The sequence below is a fragment of the Heterocephalus glaber genome, unplaced genomic scaffold, assembly GCF_053883595.1.
Source record: "Heterocephalus glaber isolate CG9 unplaced genomic scaffold, H.glaber_assembly_v1.0 deba00001773, whole genome shotgun sequence".
NCBI lineage: Eukaryota > Metazoa > Chordata > Mammalia > Rodentia > Bathyergidae > Heterocephalus > Heterocephalus glaber.
This window is the reverse complement of record NW_028258463.1, coordinates 10,119,509-10,143,718: the sequence shown is the minus strand read 5'-3', so window position 1 is coordinate 10,143,718 and position 24,210 is coordinate 10,119,509. Positions and strand designations below refer to the sequence as shown.

The following is a 24,210-nucleotide window of genomic DNA, read 5'->3' as shown; positions in this document are numbered from 1 at the left end:
GGTACGATGCTTTTAACTTTCAGGAAGATACCTAGAAGGGGAATAGCTGGGTCAAATGGAACCTCTAGTTCCAGTTTTTTGAGGAATTTCCACACTGATTTCCACAGTGGTTGCACCAGTTTATACTCCCACCAACAGTGGAGAAGGGTTCCTTTTTCCCCACACCCCCGCCGGCATTTGTTATTGGCTGATTTCTGGATGATAGCCATTCTTTCTGGAGTGAGATGGAATCTCAGTGTTGTTTTAATTTGTATTTCTCAAATGACCAGTGATGTCAAGCATTTTTTCATATATTTATCTCCTGTTTGTACTTCTACATCTGAGAAATGACTGTTCATTTCAGATGCCCATTTTTGAATTGGGTCTTCAAGTTTGGGGGGGTCTGATTTTTGTTTTTGTTTTTAGTTTTTAGTTTTTTATATATTCTAGATATTAGTCCTATGTCTGAGGAGTAGCCAGTAAAAAAATTTTTCCCATTCTGTGGGTTGTCTCTTTACCCTCTTAGTGATTTCTTTTGCTGTGCAGAAGCTTTTTAATATGCTGAGATCCCAGTTGTTGATTCTTTGTGATAGCTCCCGTGCAATCAGGGTTTTGTTCACAAAGTCTTTTCCTACGCCAATGTCTTCAAGAGTTCCACCTAACCTCTCTTCCAGCAGATTGTTTCTGTCTTTATATTTAGATCTTTGATCCATTTCCATTTTAGTTTAGTGCACGGTGAGAGATGTGGGTCTAGATTTAATCTTCAGCATGTGGACAGCCTGTTTTCCTGGGGCTGGCTTTCTTTTGGTGGGGGGGTACCAGGGATCGAACTCGGGACCTTGTGGTTACAAGGCAGGCAGCAGAACCACTGAGCTAAATGCCCAGCCATGGCATTTTTTATCTCTAGCTTTCAAGGCTGATTATTTTTCAGTTCTTTCTTATTTTCAGAAACACATGGTGGCACCACCAGTCATCTTGTCCTTGGCAGTGTTTGCGGACAACTTGAAACCAGAACCCAGGACCCGGAGATTGCTGAGTCCTCCAGAAGCGAAACTAGTAAGATCCAACCTGTGAAGGATGAAATCAGTCACGTGAAGAGAAGCAGTAAAGAGTTGAGGTTGAGAACAGGTTTTAGTACAGTTTGTGGTTCAAGTTCAGTTTTTAGTTTTCTCATCTGCGCAAGAGGGAAAAAATTACTGCAGTATCCGTTTCCTGGAGTGGATGTGAGAAGAAAATGAGAACATGTGCAGGGTGCTTTGTCTCTTGCCAGGCGCCTCGCGGTCAGCCCGTTGGTCTTCGTTGTAGATAATGAGGAGGAGGGTGAAGACAGTTCAAAGTTGGATACCTGTGAAAACTTGCAAAACATCTAAACCTATTCATTGAGTGTCTCTAAATATGAGATTTGATTTTTAAAATATGGTGATTACTACATTTTTTAAAATGTGTTAAAGTAAAGAGTGCACTGCCATGAATCTCCCTCAGAATCCTTCCCCTCACTTCCAACACACTTATCCATCGCTCTTGCTGCTTTCTGCAGCAGTTCTGAAAGTCCTCTTTCAGGAATGTCTTTACTTGCACTGTCGTGGCTGCCCCCATGCCCTGAATTGATTCAAAACTTTTCTTTTCATGATCATTTAGACTTTGGAGAAGAGCCCGAAGTTGCACGGTGCCATACCTGGTGACTAAAGTGGATGAGGACACGCTGTAATGTTTATATGAGCCTGCTTTTCCATACTTGAATGGCACTTGGCATCAGCATTCACCATAGTTGTTTTTATCACAACTCGTAATGACACTCACGAAAGAGGACTCCAGAACTCCTTCAGAAAGTGGAAAGAAAGGGCCGGGGATTTAGCTCAGTGGTTTCACCACCTGCTGCACAAGCGCAAGGACCCGAGTTCGATCCCTGGTACCAAAAAAACAAAAAGAAAGTGGCAAGAACAATGGCATATGTGTGTTCAAAGTGACGGGGGAGTATTGAGGGGGACTCATGGCAACATGTCCTTTACTGTAATAAATTTCTTAAAATTTAATCATTCACACTGTATTTTGATCACGTTTCATGCAACCAATGAAAGCCATAACTTCATCTACTCCAGCATCATTCCAGCTAAACAACAGTGGATTAACAGAAGAGGGAACTTGAAGTTAAGAACAGGAAGTAACTCACTCCCTCAACACACATAGAGGCTGAAACCCTGCAAAGGCCAGGTCTAGACTAAAGACCTTACCTGTTCTCTCCCTTCACCCACCTGGATCTCAGGAGGATGTCATGAATATCATCACCATTGGTTCAGGGAGGTTAAATAACTGGTCCAGAACTACACGATGAACTTAGGATGGAGACAGCATCCCACCTGGGTCTGCCTGCTGGGGCTCTACGGGTGATGGCACCCCACTGCGGGGTGAGAGCTCAGACTGGGAGCCACAGCGCTGCCTCTCCTCCGCAGCTCCCTCCGAGCACCGACGCTTTTCTCCTATCCCTGCAGTTCTTCAAGTGATTTTCTAAGAGGGTGAAAGGCTTTGAAGCCAGTAACTTCTCTTCATCATACAGGAAGAAAGACGGGGACCCTAACTAAGTCATTTTCCAGACATGGGTGCAGGCGCACACAGCCACACTAACAGTGTCCCGAGGAGTGAGCAGCACCTCTGCTTTTCAATCCCCAGCCGGGCATCCTTACAAAACAGTGCCCACACACACCTGAGGAAATGCAGTTGTTGCCTCAAGTCTGGTTTAACAACATAGAGTGGGCCGCGAGAGCCTCTGTCCTAACGCCTCTGCAGCCCAGCCGAGCCCCGGGCAGCTGCACGCACCAGGCGGCCACTCATGGGCGTTGCGTGCGGGCCCGGGAAATCTGCGCTCCCGGAGCCGGTACTGACTCCTGTGCTTCTGCCAGGCCAGTGCCCGAGGTGGGATGTGTTGGTGGGGCCCAGGATATGTGACCCCCCAATTATGGGGTCTTGGGATATGGACTTTCTTAGGTAGAAGTGATCAGAGAAATGGCAGGGACAGGAAGGACTTTCTGGCCTCCTCTTGGAGCGGTCATAAGACTCTCATCTGAGAGCTGTCCTAGACTCAGGGAAAGAAGCGGCCTCACTTCTGAAAAAGAGGGGATGCAGAGCTCCTCGAACCCGGAGCTGGCTGGGTCCCGGCTTTACTGCTGTCAGCTCAGACCCCCTTGGCCCTCTCCTACGTTCCCACAGCTTTCTGCTCTGCGTGAGACTTCTGTACCCACTGTTCCTGCCCCGGTCTGATTGTCACGGCTCCTGGCGAGGTCACCTCTGCAAGCACGGCAGCCCGAGACACATCACGGTTTATTGACACAGTTTGCTTTCTCGAGGTCAGAAATAAGAGGTGCAAGCATCAAGCTTCTCTGACACGGTCAGCCCTGTCCTCCAACAGCACTGGTTCCCTGCCAGGTGTCCCTCGTGGGGGTGCTAAGAACCGTGACAGGAAACAGAACCTGGAGTCTGATGGTGCCTGTGCCCCTGGGATGGGACACATCTCCACCCGGAAGGGCTCAGTCCGCTGGCCTCTGCTTTCTGTGCTTTACCTCCAGCGCCCTCTACAGGAGCATGACAAGAACTGGGTGAGCGGCTATGACAGAACCCTGTCCCCATTTACCTGGGACTGAACGGGGATGTTGACCGCTGAAGCTATCCAACCCCTGCAGCCACCGGAGTAAGTCCCAAGCACACGGGGACAAGTCCAACTCGTACACCTTACTAAATCGAGGTGGGCTGCTAAATCCCTGAAACAACAATGTGTCCAAATCTGCTGCCTGGGCTGGGGAAAGAGCCTGGCCAGTCACAGATTTCTTGTGAGGCATGAATCCTTCTTACAAACAACTACTGAGTACCTTTAATATGCCAAGGACTGTCCTCGGCCCCAACAACACAAGATCCAATAAGGCATGGCCCAGGCCTGCCACCTGGTAGAGGAGCTATCTCTACAGCCCAGTGGGTAAGTGCACCTGTGAAATGCTTCGCACAAACATGTCCCCCAAATGCCCCTTAACCACTGAAAGATGGAGGTGGCTCTTTTTTATGGGTACCTTTTGCAGGGCTCAGCTCCAGAGCCAGGTTGAGGGCAGGCTAGAGTACCTCTCCCTCCTCCAAAGCCAGTCCCCATTCTCTGCTGCCCCCGGGTCTGACAGCCCAGGCAGACTGGCGAATAGCTAGCTTTGAGTCGTGAACACAGAAGTGAGGCTTCCAGCCACAGGAAGTCAGGTAGGTGATGATACCGAAGTACTTTGCACATTGATGATGATGAGAAAGATTATGCAGTATCTCAGGGCCATGCAAACTCTAGCTGCCAGGCTGGGCTTCGTCAAAAAGCAAATGTTCTATCAATCTGCATCGGCCAAGAACTGGGAAGGGGAGAAAGAAAGAGGATTCAGTGTGGTAAGATCATGAGTAATCTCTTCCTGTCTCTTCAAAACCAGGTTTAATATAATTAGATCATTTTTATAATCAATAAGGATTCACATCTCTGGTGTTCACATGTACACGATTCTAATGAAAAATACAGTTTTTTAAACAACTGCATATGTACGATGATGTGTCTTTAAAAATATTTTTTTAGGGCGGGGATTTAGCTCAGTGGTTCCGGTGCCTGCCGTACAAGCACAAGGTCCCAAGTTCGATCCCCAGTACCAGAAAATAAAAATAAAAATAAAAATATTTTTTTAATGGGCTGGGGATTTAGCTCAGTGGTTTCGCCACCTGCTGTGCAAGCGCATGGACCCAAATTTGATCCCTGGTACCAAAAAAAAAAAATTTTTTTAAAAACCTACTTCTAAGTTCGATCCCCGGTACCAAATAAATAAATAAATAAAAATAAAAACCTACTGCTATACATTACACCTGTTACAACAGGAAAAGGAAAAAGAAAAAAAAAAAAAAAAGAACACCACTCCTGGATTAACACATTTGAAGTTACCCAGAAAGAAATGGAAGTAAAAAAAGTGTGCCCAGGAATGAATTCTCCTTTCCTCTCAAGGGCTTAATGACTTTGTCCCTCCTGGTGCCAGCGGTGGCATCGGAAACACCCAGGCCAGGAGTGAATCCACCACCCTAAGAATGCCAGATCAGCCAGGCCGCCTCCAGGCAGGCTGGCGATGTCAGAGGAGGCTGGTGTCCTTCCAAGAGGAGACGCTTGGGGGCTGACAGACCCAGGCTGCCGTCAGAGCGGGAGACGGAGGCTGGTTCGACAAGAAGCTGGGCCCAGTGCGGCTTCTCCCAACACCCCAGGTGTGCACGGATCGCTAAGGACCAGGAGAGGCCACCAGGGGAGGTTGACAGCTGCCCAGCCCCCAGCTCTGGGATCCCAGGCTGCCCGGTGCCAGTGGAGGCGGCCACCCCCACGCTCCCCCAGGCCCCACAGCTGCACGGACCCCTGCGTGGCTCTCAAGGTTGCCTGTGGACGTGTAAGAGCAACAGCTGCTTCCTGCTCGTCCCATTCCAAAACTCCTGAATGCTGATGAAACCATAAGACACTCAATCCCCACCCAGTGCCCATCCCAGCACCCCAGGCCTCTCCCGGGAGAAGGCTGGGCCTCGATCAAGGAGAGCAAAGTGCACACTCATTAACTGGGAGGAACTTGGTAGAGTTGTCGGATCCTCACTGGACGGGGGCTGTCGCCATGTGAAGCACAGTTCTGAGGTCATACAGGCTCCTCCTCAAAGGTGGCCACATCCTTCACACCCCTTCCTTCATCCCCCAGAAAGACAGAAGAGCTGGGCTACCCTGGCCAGCAGCTCTGTCCACCCTGAAAACCACAACCCTCTGCAGGCTGGATAAATCTGCTCCGTGGCACGGCCCAGTTCACACAGATTTCCGTCCCTCCCTCCTTCCCTTGCTGGTCCATCGTCCTGTGGGGACCAGGCTAGGTGCTCTCGGAGCCCACAGTCTGGACCCCAGAGAGACCCCAGCCCTCCCTGCCTCCCTGGGAATCTGCCACGGCCACTCCTGCCCAGCCATCTCCCCAGCCTCTTCCTGGGCAAAGAAGGGCAGACAGAGGCCACCTCCTGGGTCCATCCGATTCCTTACTCGCCTCCAGCCAGGACTTCTGGTGGCTGATGGGGCAAACTCAGAGGCGAGGGCCGTGGAAGCAGAGAAGGAGCCAAGATGAGCAGGAAAGGTGGGAGGGCCGGTGTTGGGGGACTCACAGCTCTGCGATCCTATCTTGGGGTGTCTTAAAGAGAGGCCTCAGGCACATGATCCCCCAGTGCTCATTTCCAGCCCTGCTGGCCTCCCACATGGCCCTGCCCTTGAGCAAGCCCCAACCCTCAGCAGGCAGGGAGGCTCCTGTGAGGTCCCTTCCCCAGCTGGCCCCGCCTGCCTTGTTTGCAGTTCCACAGGGCCACGCCTCGATCCCTCTCAGAGCTTTGGTGAATGTGACTTGGCTCCTGGGACTGCCCATTCCAGACGTGCTGACCCTGGCCCTGGCCCTGGCCCAGCACGAACTGTTGTTTCCAGAGCACAGAGGTCAGTGTCTGCACCAGGGCCTGCAGCTTCTGGGCAGCAGGGCTCCCTCCATCCCAGCTGCTTTCGGATTCTCCCCTTCCCCATGGGCCGTGCCCGTCCTGATCGCCAGTGAAGTCTGTTAGGGCGACAGGAAGGCCAGGGCCAGGCCTGCAGGACTGCGGGAGGCCGCAGTGTCTTGGCAGCAGATGCTGTCACCAGGACTCAGGCTTTGGGGTGGAGGAGCCCCAGGAGCTCGTGTTCAGAGAGACCAGCAGAAGGGGACACAGACCTTCTGTACCCAAAGGGCTCCCCAAGAAGAGACCGGCTCGCATCCCGGACTTCGCAGAGCTTTCTGCGCCAGGCATGGAAAAGCTCTGCTCAGCTTCCCCGGGTTCCCTTCCCCCAAAGCAGCCCATCCAGCCCCGGCCTGGCCTGCAGCCCCAGGAGCGCCCCGTGTGCCAATGAGGGAGACCAGGCCGCTCAGAATTCCCACCTCGGGGAGCTGGGGGAGCCTGAGAGTGGCTCATGGATGGGAACAAGCTACAAAAAAGTACGCAGCGCCCTCCAACCCCAAGGGAATGTTTGGTTGTTGTCTACAAAGCAAGAGGTGCTGTAAGAAAATTCTCCCCTTCTGTTTTCACTTCCTCTTCTCTCTCTTAACCCTGGGAAGGGGAAAATCCTACAGATTAACAGCTGATGGGTAAAAGGACCAAAACGTTCTTCTAGTTGCTTTTTTTGTTTTTTGTGGTGTGGGGGATCGAACTCGGACCTTGCGCCTGCAAGGCAGGCATGGTGCCACTGAGCTACATCCCCGGCCCTCTAGTTTCATTTTTTTTTTTTTTTTTTGGTACCGGGGATTGAACTCGGGTCCTTGCACTTGCGAGGCAGGCGCTGGAACCACTGAGCTAAATCCCTGGCATCTAGTTTCATTTTAAAAGTGTCTCCTGGCAGGCACCACAAACCCAGGTTCTGAAGGTCACTGCTCAAGGTCAGAGAGAATCAGTGGTTCAGGACAGACTGTGCTGCTGGAAGGGACCCGGAGGCCTCCAGTCTCAGGGCGGGGATGGGGCGGAGGATGGGAGCGAGCTATGTTCAGGCAGCCCTGTTGAAGACATCCTCTCAGTCCTTGGGGCTGTGCTGGCATTGCAATGGCACGGTTCCCAGGGAAGCCGGACCAAGGAATTCAGTGGAGCAAAGAGAAGGGACTCAAAGTCCCAGCATAGGCCCTGCTATGTCAGCATCCACGATGTCCCCAAGCGCTGGGAAGAGTCCCTAGGTTCACAGAGAATGATAACAAATATCTGCACACTGGCAGTGACGCCAGTCCCCAGGGGGAGCAAGGCTGGCGCACACACAGAGAGACAAAGCGGAGGGGAGAGCGCTCGACGTGCACTGATTGCCTCCCCGTCCTGGGAAGGACTAGGTCAACTGGGCACCTCCGGCCACGGGTCCACAAGTATTTTCTGACCCCATGAGGTGCCAGGCTCCAGTCCAGGTGCCAGGCACACATCAGCTGGACAACACGCAAACCCCTCACCCTCGGGGGTTACATGGAGTGGAAACTGAGGCATGCTCTTGTGTCACATACACACTTCTCAGGGACACCCCAGGGCTCCCTGCTCTAAAACTTAAGGCTCTAGCGATGGCCCTCCTTGCAAAAGAATCTGCATCCTTTGGCAAGAATGGTAGGCGAGAGCCATTTCAGTCATCAGTGGCCCATTCGAGAGGTGGCACTTTTGCCCTGGGTCCTCAAGTCCTACTCTGGGTCACCTGACAGCGGCTTCCACCTGCCATTGGGTGGAACTGGGCCTCCTATTTTAATTAAAGTGACTTAAACGGAGTCAGGTTCAGTAATTGGGTGACGCAGGAATGTCCTGACAACCACCCTGGCCCTAGGCACTGGCCAGCACTGGCCTCTGGAGTGTGATCGTCCACGGTTTCCTGCTCAGGTTCTCCCTGGCTCCTCTGGGTACCTGGAGTCTACAAACCCCTGGGTCACAAGCATCTATCAGGGGTGTGGCCCGCCCTGCAGGAGGAAAGGCTTCCGGAGAGTGGGCACTGCTCTTAGGCCACATTGTCCCTTTTCCTGGGTGGTGTGACACTGTCACCAGGAGAGTTCCGAAAAACTCACTTGGTGGAGCAGGGCCCACTCACAGCGCAGGAGACCTGGCTGGTGAGGTTTCCAGCACAGCCAGGCACACAGGGATCATCTCAGTGACCGCTCAGTCCTTTGAAAAAAAAAGAAGAAGAAGAAGATATAAAATGCACACGGGAAACTGTCTATTTAAAGTGGTCATGTGGTACATTGTTGCAAATTCATAATAAATCTTTTCCTACAGCAAAAGATCATAATTGGGTTTTCATGACATGGACTTGTCAAAGGCTGGAAATGAATCGCATCCTTCCTGAATTAGCTTCTCCTACAGGCTAAAGTGGAAGGGCTGATGGCTCTTGAAAGCACCAGTCATTTACATATCCCTCTTCACACCCACAGCGCAGGAAGGAGGGAGAGGGGTCAGAATAATCCCGCCAGAAGAAAGCCTTACAGTTCCGCAATCACTGGGAATTCAAAGGATGTGTTGTTGCCAAACAAAAACCGGCTCCACAGTCTGTGTTTCACAGTTAATAAGTAACATCCTTCTCGGCCCCCTTCTGTTCGCGCCCTGAAATGAGCTCAGCAGGGCTGCTATTTTCCTTAGAATGCCGCCTGATGAACTTGCCTGCCTCCTCATCAACTCGACCTGCAGCTGAGGAGGGACAAGTACCACTTGACATCAGAAAGAAAGCAAACAGTTCAGAGAATCAGATCTGATCAAATGTTAGGTTGGAAAGTTTCAGCCCATCTACATCTTTGTCTTCTGGGCAAGAAGTGTGGACTTCTGTGAGTGTTCATCCCACTCCCAGCTGGCCTTGGTTAGAATAAATCTGTCCCTATTTGCATTCGGTTCACAAAAGGGCCTGGTAAGACTCCTAAGACTTTAGAAACAGTTGCTGAGTCCTGTGAAAAGAACGTCCCACTCCCGTACCTGTATTTGTGCCTGGCTTTCTCCCTGGAGGATGGGTTGTCTGGGAAATCACACTGCAGCTGATGGCTCTGCAGCCCTAAGCTGTCATGGGCTTTTTCTATCAAATCACAAGGGTCATTGCTCTTTCTTGCCTGCTTTGCACAAGGGAGCAAATGAAACCTAAGGCATCGCTGGCTTTATAAACATGGCGTGAAAAGGTCCGCTATTGAAATGAACAGGGCTAAGCATGTTCTTCCCATGGAGTGGCCCGTGGACATTCTGAGCTCCCCACTCTCTCTGCCTCCTGTCTTCCCAGCAAAGCCCTCCTAGTCCAACTTGAACTTCTTTCTCCCTTGCATCCTTCTATGTCTACCCTGAGAAACATGCCTCTTGGTTTCAGTTTATTATAGACGGCTGAGTTAGGGAGAAATATTATAGGCAGTCAGACAGGACCAGGCCCTCGCGGGAGTCCGTGCAGAGGATGAGAACATATTATCACTGTGGCTGGGCACATCATTAAAGGCCAGGCCTCAAGATAAAGATGGGATGGCCAGGCCTGCTCGCCTGACCAAGGGATAAGCAATATACTATAATTAGTATTCCCTGGTCCAATAAAGTCTAGACAGACATCAGTCACCCATGTAAGTGACTAGGTCCTCCTGATTCATCTCTTCCTAAAAAGGTCTTGAGCAGGGAATTTAGCTCAGTGGTTCCACCACCTGCCTCAAAAGTGCAAGGACCCAAGTTCGATCCCCAGTACCCAAAAAAATAAAAAACAAAGATCTTGTTCTTTCCATGTGCACTTGCTATGTGACCTTCCCCACTGGATCAATATTACCTAAGGGCTATACTTGTAATCTTATTGGTTAATCATAGCCTTGACCCACGTTATACCCACCTCGTGATTTTGCTCTATAAAACTTCCTTTGAGAAGGAAGTTCTGACAGCCCACTTTTGGGGTCCCCTCCTGTCTCTCAGTTTTCTTGCTGGATGTGGTGCCACATGCCTGTAATCCTAGCACTCAGGAGGTTGAGGTAGGATTACCCTGGGTTCGAGACCAGCCTGGGCTACAGAGTGAGTTCAAGGCTAGCATGGACTACATAGTGAGATCTTGTCTCAAAAACCAATAAGTAAATAAACTTTTTAAAAAAGTTTTCCTATACTTAACCTCCATTGTTCCTTAGAATTCATGCTTCAATTTCGGGGAACACAAACTCAGCATATCTGACATCTAGCAGGTTGGGAGTTATATTTATTTTCCCTATCAATATGGAACCCCATGTGAGATAATTGGAAGGAGGTAAGAGTTTGCTTTTATTTCATGGATTCTGGATTGTGACTCGTTTAGGAAGTCAGAAATTGTCAGCCTTGTTCGTCAATTGCTTATGCCTTGAATTGTTTTTTGTCAACATGATAGTAAATTTAAGTTGAGAACATGGGAAGATTATGATGTTTCTTTGATGGACATTTTTCTTTTGCAGGCAAGATCTTGTGTTTCTGTTTTGTATATGGTGCATTTGAGCTTACTAGTTGCTGAATTTATTGGTGCTCCTTGCTTGACTTGCTTGACTTGTTTTGACTGTTGTGGTTTGTTGTCTTATCTTAGACAACAGTGCTGGGAACAGTAATGTTACAGCGTCCCCCAGTAGACTTTGATGAGAACCAAAATGTAAATTTAGAAAATGCTATAAAATGGGCCTTTTATGAAATCTAGTTTATGCTTAGGAAATATACATGTCTATGAATAATTCCCAGGACTCCAACTTCCCGTTAAAAGGCAATAGGCTGGCAGCCATTCTTCAGACTTGGAGGACAGGTTTCACTGGGACAGTCTGGCCTGATCCCATCTTACCAGCTGGTCCAACAACACTGAATGGCCCTAGGCACTCTCTGCCTTCTCCCTCGGGCCAGACTGTCATCTCCACAGAGGAGCACCGGATAATCATGACTATGGAGGGAGAAGAAACCAGCCTATTGCTGGACACTGGTGCATGTCTCTCAGTCCTTCTCTTTAACCATGGCCTTCCTTCCAGCCACCATATGCCAGTGAAAAGAGTCCCTGTAGAGGGGGTAACTCACTATTCCTCACAAGCCTTGGGCTATAACTGGGATTGCTTTCTCGTCACCCATTCTTTTTTAATTATGGCTGAAAGTCCAGTTCCCTCCTGGGGAGAGATAGCATATGTTGCTTAAATACATCCACCTAGGTTAGGTAGGATCTGCCTCCCCATAGTGGAGATAGAAATAAATCCTAAAGTATGGGAAAGGAAAAGTGGAATAAAAAGAACACTAAGAGCTTCCCTGGTGCAAATATGTCTCAAAGATAATTATATGTGGTTAACTCCAACCCTAGGACAACTTAGTAGAAAGATCCCCTTGTGTTGAGAACAAAAAATCACTCATTCTCATTGGCCTAACTACTAAACACTTGGGATGGACACCCCCGAGCAGTGTATATACACCATAACTTACAGGTCAAAGACTGGTCTACAACAGACTGGTTTCATTGCCCCAGAATTAGATGGGAAGCCCCCAGTGGCACTCATTGGTCCTGTGGAACCAGTCTGTGGCCCTGGCTATCTCTAGATAGAGAGAGAGGTACCTGCTGGGACTTGCGTGTTACAAGACAGGAGTGTCAAAAATATCAACCAGCCTGAAAACTTACCCCATCCACGACATCAGTGGTCTAGGAGTGTGTTTCACTGGTATGAACATTTGGCCTCTATCTTTGTCCCTTCCCTAAGATTAGACGATGCCATGCAACACATCAAGGCCTTGACTAACTATATTCCATGGGTTTTAAATGACACCTCAACTGGCCTCTCTCTCCTAAATGAAGCAGTAAAATTAATGAGGCAAGTCATCCTCCAAAATCAAATGGTATTAGACATTCTAACAGCAGCACAAGAGGTCACTTGTAGAATTGTAAAAGCTAAATATTGTGTGTGCATTCCTGATCCTTCTGCTAATATCTCAATGGCTGTTCAAGATAGTAAATGACAGATGAGGGCCATGTCAGATTCTGAAATTCCCTGGACCTTCTCCTTACCCTCTTTGTGAGACTATTACTAACTCTTTCTGGTAGAAACATTTGTTGGTTGTATTCATAATAGTCTTGTTGATCTTACTGTTTGCCCCATGCATACTTAACTATTTCTTTAACCCTGTCTCCTCCAGACTCAAAGCTAAAAACCTACCCAAGACGAGAACAGCCGGTGTTTATCGAGGGCCCCTAGATAGACCCTCTGAAGAGAATCTCTGACTGCCAATCACAGCTACGACCCCCTTCAGCCAGAAGTGGCCAGAACAGTCATTGGCTCTTGCCCCCTATGGCAGTTAAGGGTACCTCTTCGGAGGGAGGAATATTATAGACAGCTGAGTTAGGTAGAAATATAGGCAGTCAGACAGGACTAGGCCCTCGAGGGAGTCAGTGCAGAGGATGAGAACATATTATCACTGTGGGCACATCATTAAAACCCAGGCCTCAAGATAAAGATGGGATGGCCAAGCCTGCTCACCTGCCCAAAGGATAAGAAATATACTATGATTAGTATCACCTGGTCCAATAAAGTCTAGATAGACATCATTCATACAGGTGGGTGACCAGGACCTCTTGATCCAGCTCCTCCTAAAAAGGTCTTGTTCTTTCCATGTACACGTGCAACGTGACTTGCTTCCCCATTAGATCAATATTACCTGAGCAGTTATATTTGTAGTCTCACTGGTTGATCATAGCCTTGACCCACATTATACGCACCTCCTAATTTTGCTCTATAAAACTTCCTTGAGAAGGAAGCTCACTGACAGCCCACTTTCAGGTCCCCTCCTGTCTCTCGGGAGCGTTCTCTATCTCTCTCAATAAAGTTTTCCTACTCTTAACTTTCGTTGTTTCTTAGAGTTCATTCTTCAGTTTTGGAGAGCACAAACTCAGCAAATCTGACATCTAGCAGGTTGAGAGTTACATTTATTCCCCTCCGTATCGAGTTCACCAAAGATTTCTCATCAGGGATAAACAGTGGTGACGGAAAGAGGGGAGTGAGGGACAGAAAGTGATAATTACCGATCGCTGGAAGTGACTAATAAGAAAGCAGCTGGTCAATTACAGAGTGTTGGTCAATTTCAGACTCACTCTGTGGAGGTAAACACTGACATTTCAGCAGTACTGTAGGATTCGCCTGAGACTCTAATTAGTCATATGTGAATTATGGGACAGCTCGTTCTTGGAACATTTCAGGACTTCTCAGAAGTAGCAGCACCCTGGCGTGCATAGTCTACTCCCCACACTCCCATAAAATCCACATTCTTCTGAGTGTGACCATCTGATTCTGAGAACTCGCAATTAGTTCTACTTTGCTGAACTAGAACCACTGTGCTGTTGGTGTTCATAGCCTTCACTACTGCTTCTCCTCAGTCTTGGTGAATCAAAAGCCCACCATCCACTGGTTAAATGCATTCAGCACACCCCTATGATTGACTGCTCTGTACCCATTACAACCGATGCTGTGGGAGAATATTTAATAACCAGGAGAAAAGTTCATGACACATTGTTACATGAAAATAGTAGCTTACAGGACTCCAGGTGCTGTAAGTATGAATTCACTTTTAAGATATACATTCTTTTTTTTTTTTTTCTGTACTGAGGATTAGACCCAGGGTCTTCACACTGAGCTATATCCCCATCCCTTTTTATTTTTTTATTTTAGGGCAGGGTCTCACTAAGTTGTCAAGTTGCCCAAGCAGTGCTCAAACTTGCAATCCTCCTGCCTCAGCCTCTCAGAATGCTTATATATTCTTTTTTTTAAAAGGTTGGACAGATAGGGTCATCTCAAAGTAGTTTGTATTTGCCTGTTTGTGCTTTTTGGCATCTCACAATAAATGTTTTTGTCACCGAACAAATGTGAAGACTTCCTACCTGTTATAGGCTGAATTGTGACCCTCTCATTCATATGCTGAAGTCCTAACCCTCATAATATGAGATTTGGGGAATAGGGATGATGAGGGGTTCGTTAAGGTAAAATGAGGTCATATGGGCGACTCTAATGCACTACGACTGGCGTCTTCCTAAGAAGAGGGGATTGGGACCCAAACAACATCAACCACATGAGGCGACCTCGATGAGCAAGCTGAGGAGAAGGCCTTCAGAGTAACCCATGCTGCCTGCACCTCGAGCTTGGACTTCAACCTCCAGAACCAAGAGGAAATAACCTTCTGACATTTCAGTCACTGTTATGGCTGCCTGAGCAAACTAAGACACTGCCCATCCCTCAAAGACAGCTCCATGCCAGCCCAGCCCCGGAACCTCCCCATACCCCGAACCTCCCTCCCTTCCAGCCTCCTCCGTCACTCGCTCTTGGTCCATTCAGCACCCTTTGAAGTAACTTGTACTCGCCCTACTCCCCATGGGGCTTCTAGAAGCCAAAGTCCACGTGTCCTTCAGCTTGGTCTACTCCACGTCTGCTAGCCCTGATGGTAGGGAGGGCTCACGGGAGGCTGCTGAGACAAGGATGGAGGACTTCCCTGGAACACCAGTAGGGATCAGGCCACTCAGAGGCTTCCTGATGCAGGCGCTGGTCATGAAGCTAGTGGTGCCTGCATGCATATGCATGTGTATATTTACACAAGTGTGGGTGCGTGTGTCTGTGTGTACACGTGTGCACGTATGTGTGTGCCCACATGCATGTGCATGGGTGTATATTACACATGTGAATGCATCTATGTGGGAATGCGTGTGTAACTGCACTGCAGGAGTGTGTATGTGCACTGAGGGAGGGTGTGGTTGTTCCAAGACAGCCACCACTTTTTTCCAATTGTGTGATCTTGGGGGCAGTCACACTTCACACCTCAACCTGAAGAGTTTACAAAGCACTTTCATATACATTGCGTATTTGGTTGTCATAACAATCCACCAAGGTTATATATTATTTCCTCCGGTTCACAGGTGAGGCAACCATCAGAAAGGTGGGAACAAAACATTGGGTTTTGACAATAGCTAGAAGGCACTAATCCCTCTGCATGCATGCCCTGTCCTCTTATTCTTGTCTCTTATTCCTCTTATCCCTGAGGCTGGGATTATTGCTAGACCCATTTTACAGATAAGGAAACTGAGGCTCAGAGGGGTTGCCCAAGGTCACGTGGCTGGAAAGAGTGGAACTGGGATTTAAACAAGGTTTATAAATCCACAGACCACTCTTAGGAGGAAGATGCCATGCTGCCCCTCCCCACATAAATAAGCAAACCATGGATGTCAAGTGACAGAGACAGCCAGATACTGCTCCAAAATTCAGAGGTACAACGGGAGCCGAGTCTCTGGGACTGTGTTGAGTGGGAGGCTAAGGTAGGGTCACCTCATGCTATTCATGGCAAAGTCCCCCAAGTCAGATTCAGTCACTGAGTTCAACTGCCCTCACCCCGCTGAGCTCCCAGGATGTCAGCTGGGGTGAGGAGGGCTCTGCCCATGGGGAGCTGCTCATCAGAAAGGTGGACAGGTTCACACTAACTGTGATCAAGAAGGAGACAGAAGCCAATGATAGCACCACGGGTCTCAGGCTCTGTGGGGACGTGGGGGGATAGCCCTGGTCTCAGTGCTGCCATTGATTTGCTGAGAGTTCAGGCAAATCATAGCCACACCTAGAGATAGAGCTGGGGAGTCCGCATTGCTGAGCGCCTTCTGGGGCCACCGTCAGGCCTTCACTCCGAGCTTCTCCTCTGCCAAGCCCACCCGCGTCCCCCACAATCAAAAGCTCTGACCCTGATGAGGAGAGGGAAGCAGCTTACTTAGGGCTCCAGGGGCAGCTTCCATCTGACGTCACCCCAGGGACAAAGGCCCAGCCGGGCCCCAGCCCTCACCCCAGGAGGGACAGCCTTCTCAGGAGACATGGTATGAGTGGGCCCAGGAGCCCAGGGGGAAGGCCCAGCTAAGTCCCAACAGTGAAGATGTAAGGCCAGCTTGGAAGAACTACTGGGCTGCCTGTTGGCTGCCATTTCAGCCAAGGGCCCAGTGGAGCCCGAGAAGTTTAGCAGGTGCCCCATCTTGGCAGCCCCGGGCAGCAGCCCTGTGTAGCCCTGTCTGAGATGTGCTCCCTCCCAGGAAGGGTCAAACCTACCAGAAGCTGGACCACCGCCTGCCCCTGGGGAAGAGATGGTTCGAGTGGAGAAAGACAGGGGCAGCAGAGACCTGGGCCGGGATGGGCAGCCAGGGGGCTGGGGAGTGTGAATCTACAACCTCCAAGTAAACTGGGGCCTCCCCAGCCCTTGCCCACGGGGCGTGGTGAGGGCCCACGAGACCATGGCTGGCAGACACTGGAGCGGTGCTCGTGAACTGTTTTCAGCCACATGGATCCTTCCGATCCTCAGCGAAAAGCGGCCTCTGCCCGCCTTGAGCTCTCACCCAGCCTGGCCTGGTCTTTCTTTGTGCCAGCAGGAAGCTCCCTGCTTTGTTCATATCGCTAGACAGAGTTCGAGCGATGAGAGGATCAGAAACGATTCCTGTGGGAAAGATCAAACCTACAGACGAAGATGATGATGATAGCGTGGTTGGCAGAAACTACTGCCGGTTCCCAAAGCAAGAACCAAACCAGACAAAACCTTGGAATCCAGCTTCTAGCGCCAGAAACAGCGACAGTGAAAACCCAGGGAACCGCTCGAAGTGCGGGCCGCGGACATCACCTGCGAGCCTGTTGGGATCGCAAAGCCTATGTCAGACCCGCCAAGGTGGACACAATCTTACCACGCTGGGCAGACAGGGGTTCTCAATCTGCCCTGCACCGCCAGACCCTGGCCAGTGCCTTTAAACGTCCAGATGCCAGGCAGCTCCCCAGGACGTCCAGGATGGGGCTCATCTTAGAGCTCGTCATGCTCCCAACACGCAGCAGGGGTTGAGAGCCATTCTAGACCAACACGGCCTTTTGCCAGTCCAGGCACGAGGTCTGAAGGGGAAAGGGACCTGCCTACGGCCACATGGCCAGCTGGTGACGGTGCTCGGGATCTGAGCCCAGGCCCCCTGTATTTGACCGTTCTACGGAGAATGGGAGATGGGGTAGTAATGGGGGCATCGGGCTTTCTGTTCTCCATCGGGCTCTTCCTCGTCCCAAAGGAGGAGATGTGTGGACACAGGCGGCCTTATCTGTCTTTGGATTCCCTGACGGGTGGCACTCAGAGAACCCCACCTTCCTGAGCAGCAGGGGCTGGGTGAGACTCAGCTTCCCAGTCCGTGCCAGTCTTTGGGCTGGAAAAGCCCACCTCCCCTGCCCCTCCCCTCCCTTCCAGGGACTGCCCCCCGGCCAGGCCTCAAAGTTCTCAGAAGGCAGGTGAGGTTTCTGAGCCCCCACAAGCTGGGCTCCTGGCTCCTCTCAGAACTGCAGGGACAGGCCCCAGCTCAAGTCAGCGACCACGACGATCTCGAAACCAGCAGGCAAGAGCCTCCCTCGTGACTTGTTTTTCTTCCCCGGCAGGCTTCGGGGGCGTGTGTGTGAGTGCGCACCTGAAACCTCTGGTTGTCTCTGCTTTGTGTCTTTGGCTGGTGTTTTGAAGTGGCTTTTTGTTATTCTGCTCCTCTCACTCGGCTTCTCAGCAGCGAGGAAAACACTTGGCCCAGCCTGCTGTCCGCTGATGAGCCTTGGATCCCACGTAAACAGCTTGCTGAGGCCTGGCTGGGCTGCACAGCTAGGGAGAACCTGGGCCTGAGGAGCCTTTGAAAATAAACATGCGATGTAAACACCCCCCGAGCTCAAGGAGGAGGACAGGGCAAGCGACAGAAAGCAGAACTTTCTAGGCACACAGTACTTCTACGGATGGCCACGCGGGTCAGTCCTGCAGCCCTGGAGCAGGCAAGAGGAGGGGCTTTGTCTCTCTCGAGCCTGAGGCCTCCTGGAAGGAGGACAGCTTCTGCCCCCACTTCCTGGTGTCTGTCAAGCTAGGTCTTCATCTCCTCCATCCACCATGGTAGCCACCGGCGATGTGATGTGGTTGAGTACTTAAAAAGTGGTGAGCGCAACCAAGGAACTGAATTTTTTACATAATCTTAATTTAAATGAAGTTTGAGTAGCCGTGGCTGGGTAGTGGCTATTGGGTTGGACAGTGAGGCTCTAAAGCAGTGGTTCCCAAACTTGGCTGTGTGTTCACACCACCAATGTCACTTTGGAACCCTCAGAGGCCGAGGGCTACCACAGGGAATGCTGACTGGTCGGTCTTGGATGGGGCAGTAGAGTCTCAAAACTCTCAGGTGACTCAGGTGTCACTCAGGTGACAAAACTCTCAGGTCCACAGGTGATTTGAAAGTGAGCCAGGTTTGAGAGCCTCCCACCAGAAGTCTCTTTCACTGTTCTTCTGACTCTCACACCCTACATATTGATCTGGTTCCTACAGTTTTCAAGAAAAAAGGTTTTTTTCCGGTACTGGGAATTGAACTTAGGACCTTGCACTTGCTGGGCAGGCACACCGCCACTGAGCTACATACCCAACCCCAATTTTCAAAATTTAAAGACTGAGAAGCTTACCTAGGGAATTGACTCAAAATACTTAAAAATGTTTTTCCATGTTCGAAATTTAAGGAATGTTCATTGTAGAAATTAAGAAAATCCAGAAAAATAAAAGAAAGAATCCCCTAAAATTCCATTATCCAAAGTCACAGGGTCAAAACCTCTAGGTGTGTACCTCCCCAAACATCTTCCCATGGGGAGAACTTCATTTTCCACCAAAATTAGAATTACACTCTTTCCTATATTGTTGTTGGGTTTTTCGTCACTTTGATTCTTTTATAAATACTCATTTACCATCAGTGGTAATGGGGACTGTATGGTATGCTAAGATGTACAGAAAATACAATTTATTTACCTAAATCCATATGAATGTTGTCCCTACTTTTGCTACCATTTTTTAAAAAACATTATAATAATAGTAATAGCTGGGCCAGGGATTTAGCTCAGTGGCACTGCACCTGCCTCCCAACCGAAAGGCCCTGAGTTCAATCCCCAGTACCAAACAACAAAAAAATAGTAATAGCTTTAAGAAAAGCCAGCCATTAATCCCTTGGGAGAAAAGAAGATAATAGAACTAGCTCAAAAGATACCCAATGCTAAGACTTCCCCTGAGTGTTTACTAAATCGCTCTCTAGGAAAATTGAATCCATCCTCATCCCGCCCACCAGAGCCTGAGATCACCTATCGCTTATTAATGCTGGCACTGGAGACTGAACTTGTCAAATTTAACAAGGCTGGGGGAAAATGTTGTGAAGAAAGCACCAACCATCCTGAAGTTCAGCGTGCCCTTACTCAACACTGCCTTAGGGACGGGTGACCGGGACTGGAGGGCACCACACCCTCCAACATGGGGAGGGTGTCACTTCCACCTCCCGGTGGTCCCTACCTAGGTCAACTCTGTAGTCAGGAAGTTCTGTAGTCACTTCCTTCTATGCAGCAGCCTCTTATCGCAGCTCAACCTCCCACCCCCTGGGCATCTGTAACGGCCATGGGAGACCACTCGGGACACCTTTGGTGGCTGCAAGCCCAAGGCACACACCAAGCATGCTCCGTGTTTATTGATGAATTGGGTATCACAGGGCAAAAGTCAGGCTGGCCTGCATTCCCCAGGTCTCCAGTCCCGAGCCCACCTTGCTAGAATGGCCAGTGCCAGCCTCACTGAAGGCCTTTCCAGTCCTGGGCCCTGGGGGATTCACTTCCTCTTGCTGAGCCTACAAAGAAAGCACAGTGTTATGTTCCTACCTAGATGTCCCCCCAGGCCTTGTACATCCCAGGCAGAGCTTTTGGAAGGTGACCAGATTGTGGTCCTCACAGCTGATGGCTGTCCGGGTGGCGTCAGGTCACTGTGGGCATGGCCCAGAAGGGTTTATCTCCCACCCTGGCTCCTCTCTTGTTTTTGTTTTTGGGGTTTTTTTGATACTGGGAATCGAACTCGGGTCCTTGCGCTTGCAAGGCAGGTGGCAGAACCACTGAGCTAAATCCCCTGGCTCCTCTCTTGAAGCACTCTGCTTCCTGTCCTCCACAAGGCAAGCCGCTCTCCTCTGCCAGGCCCCTCTGCCATATCATCCTGCCTCGGAGCCAGCAGACAGTGGGCTGAAACGTGAGCCAGAAGAAACCTGTCCGCCCTTGAGTTGTGGGTGTCAGGTATCGTATCCCAGCAGTGAAGAAAGTGACCAAGACACGTAGATTGGAGGACCAGTCAAAAATTAGGCTGGTGGCCGATGATTTAGCTCAGTGGCACCGCGCCTGCCTCAAAAGGGCAAGGTCCTGAATTCGATCCCCAACACACAAAAAAAAAAACTAAGCTGGGAAGAGGGAAGAGGCTTTGTTAAAAATAATAACAACGCGGGCCGGGGATTTAGCTCAGTGGTTTCACCGCCTGCTGCGCAAGCTCAAGGACTGGAGTTCGATCCCCGGTACCACAAAATAATAACAACCCATGACGTCAGTGTGGGCCTACGGCCACGCTGGCCAGGCCCTGACTTCTCTTTTCGTGAGTCCCCAGGACCCACAAACACACACCGTTGAAACCCTGCCTCTGCAGTGCTAGCATTTCAGGAATCACGCGGTCCCCAAAGATGACCTTTCTCTAGAGACTCACTGAGAAATGAATTGAGGAACCATCCCTGCTGTGCTTGAGAGGGGGAGCAGAAAGGTGGGATGGTGCCCAGCCCTGTTCCCCACTCAGCCCTCTTTCCGGCCCCCTACTTCTGCCCTATGACGTCGGGGCCAGGGTGAAATTTCCCTCCGGGCCCTGCATTTGCCACCCCCTTCTGCCCTGCTCTGTGCCCCGTGATATCCCTGGAGAGTCCCCCACATCATCATAGAACAAAAACAAAAACAACAAAGAAAACTACCCGACCTTCCCTCCTTCCCAGCTCTGCCCTCTCACCCCGGCCGGCAAGGGGGCCTCTTTGTTTCAAACGCTAGAAATGAAATCGCTTTTTTTTCCCTTTTCACTTCTGCTATTTACACAAAAGTGCCTGCCAGTGGGCCTCGGCACCAAACCCATCATAATTCAAGGTTATTTTTGGATGTCTCAGCTGTACAAATCTACAAAATGCCAAAACCCAGAACGGGCTCGGTGAGTCAAGCAGCGAGAGAAAGACAGAGGGAAGGGATCGCACGCTGCCGAGAAGCTGCCCAGGCCAGGTGCCTGGCTGACGTGATGGCCCCTCACACTGCAGGCTCCCTCAGACTAGAACTGCTCTGGGCTGTATTTTTACCACCAGTGAAACTAATCGTAAGCATCGGGACATTTGCTTGAGGCCAAGACCGACTCGGAAACCAGAGTTCTTTTCGCTGAGCCCCAGCCCCCTGCTCCCGCCCACAAACGAAGCCACCAATTTCTTTGTCCCTTCTCGGCCTGTGCGTCACACACAGCTGCCTTCTGTCCTCTGCCCTTTCTGCTCTGGAACAACAACGGGCCCAATCAGAGAAGGTTCTAGAAATTTAGTAGGCTTCGGTTTGGCTTTTCCCCCGCAAAGCACTGGCAATATGTCTCATTCCATTTCAGTGACCACGGGAGAGGCTGAGGCAGGACTCTCTCGTGGAGCATGGAAGACCAGCAGAACTGGAGCTACTGCATGAGTTTCCTTGAAAAGAAAACCTAGAACTGTACCCTAGAGTGGGTGGGTTTTACTATATGTAAATGATACCCTGCATAAATTATGTCATAAAAATTTTTTGCTCAAAACCACATTTTAAGAAAGGAGTGGGATTTGAAAAGAGGGAAGTATTCGACTATATAAATGAACACTTGAAGTGACATTTAGGGTGAGTCACTACAGTGGGCATGTGTTGTGTTTATGGCTGTCATCTTAAGAAGAGTCATCCTCGGGCTGGGGATGTAGCTCAGTGGTGCTGCACCTGCCTCGCAAGCATGAGGTCCTAAGTTCTTTCCCCAGTACCAAAAGTAAAATAAAATAGATACAACAAAAACTCAAACTCCCAGCCTCCTCGAAGCCAGGACACAGGCCCAGGCCTCCTCCCCAGCCATTGAAGCGCGGGTGTAGATTGGCTCAGAAGTGGCACTGCCCTGACACCGGGCCCCCTGAGCTGCCACCCTTGCTGGGGTGGGGGCAGCAGAAGGATTTGACCTGGGGCGTCCACTGGTTGCGGAATGGAGCTCCCAGTTGACCCAGTGTGGTGCAGGGCACAGAGGAGAGGACTTCTAGGTGACTCCTCTGGGAAAGTCCTTAACGACTCTGGGCCTGGCCTTCCTCCTCTCTGGAATGGTGGAATTCAGCAGGGAAGTGTTAGCGTCCGTCCTTCCCCCATCTGGAAGCTCCTTGATGCCCGTGACCTGCCTGTCAGTCTGCTCACTCCCTGAGGCCAGGAGGAGACCGCTCATCCCACCAGAAAGCCCCCAGGGCAGGGACCCAAAGCCAACACTGATCTTGCAGAGGCAGAGCTCCATCCTCTGCCCAGCCTCCCTGAGCCCCAGGTGGAGCCTCCTTGGGGTCAGATCCATAGCCACGTGCTTTGGTTTAACTCAGCCCTGCACTGGGCAGCAGGAACATGCCAGGTGCTGTTTCCGCCGGGCCTTGAATGACGAGTTAAAATCCAACAGGGGCAGAGGAACCAGAGCAGCTTAGCTTGAAAGGAAAACACATGGAAACCCCCAGGAGGAGGAAAGTGCTTTGAGGAGACCTCTAAGTTGGTCCAGAATGGTTGAAGCAAAACAAGGATACAGCCAGGAAGTCAAGACAAGGAAACCCCAAGTGTCAAATGGGCCAGGTCGAGAGGGGTCCCCAAAGGTTAGGCCACAGAGAACAGCCAGGATCATGGGGTCTGGTCCCCAAGGGAGCCAGAGGAGGAAGGGCTGCACCCCTGCCTGCAGCAGCGGTCAAAGGCTCAGCACAGACACCTGGGCTGTCTAGGACCCAAGACGTGCGACCTGAGCTATTCGATGCACAGCTCCGCCCATGGGCACCTGGGTTTCTAACTCACCCCTGGCCAGGAGACCCATCCCATTACTCCCATCCCTGCTGCGGCAGTGAGGTTACTTCAGCCCAGACTTCCTGTCGCCCTTCCCGAACAAAAATAAAGGTCACCGCGGAAGGTTCTCCCGGCGGGGGGCAGGGGGCAGCCAGAGATCTGGGGTGATCCTCAGCCACACACAAGGGCTCTGGCTTGGACCTGCTGGGGACAGCAGGAATCCTCTCCGGGTGCCCAAAAGACAATGGCAGGAAGGGTTGCTGAGCAGTTTTGCAAAGATAACCAGCTGCCTTGCTCCTCCTTTACCTGCCCTAGGACCCTCCACCCCCCGGCCCCAACCCCCTCTTCGGATCCTGGCAACTTGAAAAACACAGACACCCAAGCCTCACCCTGGCTGTGCCCAGTGCCGAGCATCGCAGCAGCAAAACAGGAAGCGCCTTTCTGCCAAGGCAAAGCCATTGTTTCCCTCCCCTCACGTGTCCCAGCCAGAGCAGGAAACCACCAGGCGGCTGTGGCACAGGTGCCAAGGTGACCCGCTCTGCTGTCCTCCCCACCAGTGGCCGCAGTCCATGTTACAAGACCGCAGTCTCCCTCCAGATGTAATTCCTCACAGCGCCGCAAAAGGACCTGGGAGCTAAAATTCCAAGAGCTGCTTCTTAGATCTTTTGATCACAAAATTCTAGGCCAGTTCAAAGTTGACCTAAAATTTCTCCACTTTGGGGGGCCCCGAAATCCATGCCCACCGTCTGCGGGGCTCCACAGGGACCGATGGTTCCCACGTGGAAGAAACAGAGGCTGGAGACCGGAAGCTGTTGGACAATCGGGTGCAGCCAAGAAAGCT

At 50.7% G+C, this 24,210-nt stretch overlaps 1 long non-coding RNA gene across 3 annotated transcripts in view; it reads right to left on the bottom strand.

The window, feature by feature from the left end:
- Positions 1–337: 337 nt before the first annotated feature.
- Positions 338–24,210, bottom strand: part of LOC110344845 (uncharacterized) — a 44,262-nt gene continuing 20,389 nt past the window's right edge. The window contains exons 1-2 of one of the 3 annotated variants that reach the window (XR_002387731.2): positions 8,580–14,778; positions 338–4,349 (exon numbers count right to left, since the gene is read on the bottom strand). This is a non-coding gene — a long non-coding RNA (uncharacterized LOC110344845). Of the gene's footprint in view, positions 4,350–6,150; positions 8,197–8,579; positions 14,779–24,210 lie in introns of those variants that run through there. The other 2 variants (XR_002387733.2, XR_002387726.2) reach the window with 2 other exon arrangements.